The following is a 5165-nucleotide window of genomic DNA, read 5'->3' as shown; positions in this document are numbered from 1 at the left end:
TAGGGAGTAGGGGGGTTTGGAGGGTGGTTTCTGTGGGGGGCATTGAGGGAGTGATGTGGAAGGTTGTGCTTTCCTCTCCCTGAACGTGTCCTGTTTTTTGAATGTTAAAATATGGTTCTGTACATTCACAGCACTGCACAGACACGCAAGCATGAGTTCCCACTCCTCGCCTTCCATTGGTAATGGCCAAGGAATGCTGAAGTGTAGTTCTTTCTTGCTCCAGGCTCTCTATAGGCGGGAGCTAACTAAGGACTACGTCCGCGACCGCTTTGTTGCTCAGTTCCATGCTGCGCCATGGCTGCCCAGCCAGGTCGGCTTGCTTGCTGCGTTAAGTCAGCCGACAGAAGAAACGTGAATCAAAATAATAACACAATAATACTAACCTATACACGAGATACAAGGACATAAAAATCTCACCCTGAATGATGTTTCAATAAGATCCATGTCACAGACTGGATGCGCTTCCGTAGTCTGGGCCACAATCCTTTCCCCGTACAGCCCTTGTTCCAGCCAGGGTAGCCCAAGCGGATTCCTCAGATGGCTTCCTCCTTCTCTCTGTTCCACCCCACTTATATATATTTATTCGCATTAAGGGGAACGCTTTGTCCCCTGGGTCCCGCCCCAATGGAAGACTAGGTTAAAGATGGATTCCAGTTCAGGGTGACAATATACCATGTTACTCGTAAGACTTCATTTACCCACTTTAGCGACACACAAGCAGATACAGGAAGACTACAGGTAAAGACAGTCAACTGCAATCCATTGGTCCCAGTAATGGAAGCTCAATCAAGATTCCAAACCAACCATTAAATGCCCACAATCTTGCATATTACAGATAGGCTGTCAGGGTATATTTTTTATTTTCAGTATGATGAGCACATTTATAACAACTAAGGATGATCAGTAGATTAAAACTGTAATGATACAGTTACAAGAAACCTAACATGAAGCATATTCGTATAGTAGTAGTTTTCATAAAATCTTGTAGTGTGGCAATGTCCATAGCACGTAGCTCAAGTGATTGCAGTCTTGGCTGTATCTTGATGTCATTTTTTTAAGATAACAAATGAGACTACCTAACTGGTAACTCACTTATCTTTTTTAAAGAGTGGTGAGGAATCTGTTAAACCAGTCCAGGGACGATCCTTGGTGCAGGGGTGCAACCCACCTAGCCAGGGCTTGGCTATCTAACCCTTCGCCCTGAGTTGGCAGCAACTGAAGGCCAGGTTCAGTATCCAGGGTTTCCGTTTCAAATAACACCAGCATAACTGGGCGTCAGCCCTCCACCACAGGTGACATGGGACACCATTCAGGCCTACACACACCCCGCTGGGTGCCTTAGGAGGCAATACTGTCCCCTCACCGCAAGCACAGGAGTCTGAGTGTCAGCGAATCTTTTTATAAAGGAAGAATCAATGCGGCTCCCGCATTGCGAAACCACCACAACGAAGTGTATAGACACAAACATAACCAACCCCCCAAGACATTTGCAATGTCCTTCTTCCCCTAGGTTTAACTCCAATCACTCCAAATCTCAACAGACCCAAAGTGCTCCTGGTCAATTGGCACCATCCGAATTCAAGAGTATCTGTAGCCTGGGGTAAAGGGCACTTACGTGGTCCAGGCCAGACGGCCCCGCCTTCGTGGGCTCTCTGCTTCCACCACTCCACAAACTTCCACACGCTTACCAGCCGCCCAGCTCGCTCCTCCAGCCACGTCTCAAAACTGCTTCCGCTCCACCCACTGCTCGTGAGGCTGCTCCAGCTGTCCCTGCAACTGCTCGCTTCCGCCACTCTGTGGGCTGCTCCACAACGCACGCCCCAACCAGCTACTCCGCGTCCGCTCGACTCTAGCGTCCACTGTGGTTCGCGGAACATAGCCAGCCATACCGCCACAGACCTCTCCACTCCGACCCAGCTCTCTGTTCCACAGTAAGCTTTCAGGCTCGCCCCACTAGTTGCTAAGTACTCAGTGCTCCAGCTCAGTAAATTTCAGCTCTTTTGTGATTCAGCAAGTAGGGTTGAGCCGCAGTAGCGTGCACAAAACCCATTCTGCCCTGACAAGTGAGTTCAGCTCAGCTAACGCTGTATCTTAGAGTCTTAAAAGGAAAAAATCACCCACATTCCACAGTGGAGAGAGGAGGAGGTGCAACGGTGCTCTAGCTCTACAGAGAGCCTGCACACAAACAAAAACATACCTTGTCCCACCAATTCCATCTCCTTCCTGGTTTTGGAACCAATGTCCTTGTCTAGCAGTACCACCACGAGTTTGAAGTCATTTCTGCACAGAGCAGTCCCAAACATGCATCGGCAGTCTGGATGGGATACGCGGCCTATGCAATATTGTGAAGAATTCAGCATCTTCAATGTACATTTCCTCCAATTCCAGGCTAATTCAGCACACAACCTGTCGTGCTACAGCTATCCTGACTCGTTGACACCACATTGGTATAATCAGTGGGAGTTAACAGCTGTGGTCATAGCTGCTGGTAGGAACAGCGCGGCCCAGTGGCGCCAACCTCACACGGACCACTACCACGCGCTGCAGTGTGCCGACATCTTGAGCAGTTGCAGCGCACTTGGTTGGGAGTGGGTGCATTGTGGCAGCCTATTGGCCAACAAAGCGAACCCTCGTCCCATTTTGGTCGTGGAAAGGACGGAAGGAGTGCGGTTCATTCTGCTCACTGTCCCAATCCCCGTGGTGCACTACGCTCCAGCAGTTTCGTGCCATTAGTGAGTCTGCAGCGTGGTTTCTGTTAGATGGAGCCCGAGCTGCTGAGGATTTGCTGATGAAATGCGCCAGCACTTCACATTTGGCAGTTGAGCTTCCAAAGTGACTGTGAGGAGATCGCGACAACTGAACAATGATGAACAGATAGATTCACACCTGACGCAATGTGACACTAAATTGACTTGTGGACAGTAACGGACGTGCTCAGCAGGCATGGAAACGCCGCCTTTGGGACTCGGGAAACAAGCACTGATGGTGGGATCACATCGTCCTGCAAGTCTGGGATGATGAAGCGTGGCTGCAGAACTTTCGGATGAGAAAAGCCACTTTCATGGGACTGTGTGCTGAGCTTGCCCCCACCGCTCGCGGCGCAAGGACACGAGATTGAAAAGCTGCCTCTGTCGTGGAGAAGCGGGTGGTATTTGCAGTCTGGAGATGGCAATCCAGACAGCTACACGATCGTCACGAACAGTTTTGGAGTGGGAAAGTCGACCGTTGAATAGTGTTGATGTAAGTTTGCAGGGACCAATAATTGCATCCTGCAAGAAGAACCGTGACTCTGGGGAATGTGCAGGACATTCTGGATGGCTTTTCACAAATGGGTTTCCCTAACTGTGGGGGGGGTGATAGAGGGCGTCATATTCCTATTACTGGCCCCACCGCCACCAGGCATCCGAGTACATTAATTGGCAAGGGGTATTTCTCTATGGCTTCCAGGCGCTTGTGGATAACCTGGGCGTTTCACTGACATTTACACAGGCCTGGCCTGGAAAGGTGCATGATGCACGCATCTTTCGAACAGTGGCCTGTTTCAGGAAACTGCAGGCCTGGGACTTTTTCCCAGACTGAAAGATCACAGTAGGGGTGTCGAAAATGCCATTGTGATGCCTATGGAAGACCCCCGCTTACCCCTTAATGCCTTGGCTCATGAAACCGTACACAGGAAGTGACAGGAGCAAGGACCGGTACAAAACTAACAGGCTGAGCCGGTGCAGAATGACTGTGGAGCGCGCTTTTGGGCGTTTAAAGGGGAAGCCTGGAGGTGTCTCTAGGAAAGCTAGACTTGGGGGAAAGCAGCATGCCGCGTGCTGTACGCCGCCATAACTTGTGAAGGGAAGGGTGAAACATTCCAGTGACGAATGGACCTCAGAGGTTCAACGCCTGGATGGCTGAATTTGCACAGACAGAGAGCAGGGCTACTAGAAGCCCAGAACAGGGCTTCAGGATAGGGAGGCCTTGAGGGGCAATTTGAGGCCTGAAGCCAACAGTAAAATGTTTGGTGGCCTTGCACTGGTGTTCAGTTTCACGTGCTTATAAGGGTTTTTCCTTGAGGTACAGTAATGTTCTCTTTCTGGCAATAATGAAAAACCGTTTTTAAAAAGCCAAAGATCCTTTATTAAAGTACCGTACATAAAGGTTGAGGGGGAGGGTGAGAACTGTCAGCAGATGCTGGAATATGTCCTGGCTGGAGTGCTCTGCAATGCCTGCCTGAACTTCAGGATTACTATGCTGCATGGTGGATGGGGTTTGAGTGCAGAGGGTAAGGGTCGTGTTTTTCAGGGCTGGTAGGTGTACATAGCAGGTGTGGGGGGCAGCTTGATGGTGGTAGGAAGCAGGATACTGCGGAAGGGGGTTATGAGCAAACACTGGGGCAAAAATCTCGAGCTTTGGGATTGGGTGGGTTAGCACGGTATAGCTCTGCCTGCATGGCTACCAGTGACTGCATATAGTCTGTTTGGTGCGCCGGGGAGCTTATAAGCTGGTTTGTGGTTTTCTTCTTTGCAATTCTTTTTTCCTGTTAGCCAATCTTTTTCCTGCTTTCTGCTTGCCTCCAATGGTGTGTTTTGTCTCTCCAGTCCTGTGCTCTCTTACTGTCTCTGGCATACTGATCATAAACTGCTTATCATCACTCCTCTTGGTTCTCTTTCCTCTTCTCAAGTTCTGGAGTCTCTTCTCTGCAGTGTTTAGAGCCATAGTATTTAGGTCAGTTTAAAAAGGAAACAGAAACAGAAAGTTCATTACAGAGGCTGCATTGTTTATAATCAAGGTTGGAGGAGTGTGTAGAACCTCTCTGTAAGCATCATTCACACATTACCTAACATAGCAGCAGAGAGGCAACAGCAGACAGGACATGTGGAGTACTAGGGGCTCACTAATGAATCAATGCTTCTGCTGCGACTCCCCTGGGAATGGTAGCTGCCTGAGTGAGTTAGGGCCTCAGTGGGGTTTTTGTGCTTTGAGGCAAGCAGAGAGCAGCGGGGCAGGGAAAGACCACTGAACACCACTCCCACAATTTGCCACTCAGCACTTAACTCCTGGAATCAATGCTTCTGCTGCGACTCCCCTGGGACATGGTAACTGGCTGAGTTAGTTAGGGGCTCAGTGGGGTTTTGTGCTTTGAGGAAAGCAGAGAGCAGCGGGGGGAAAGACCACTG

The sequence above is a fragment of the Chelonoidis abingdonii genome, chromosome 14, assembly GCF_003597395.2.
Source record: "Chelonoidis abingdonii isolate Lonesome George chromosome 14, CheloAbing_2.0, whole genome shotgun sequence".
Classification (NCBI taxonomy): Eukaryota; Metazoa; Chordata; order Testudines; family Testudinidae; genus Chelonoidis; species Chelonoidis abingdonii.
The sequence above is the reverse complement of the archived record's forward strand: the minus strand, read 5'-3'. Positions refer to the sequence as shown.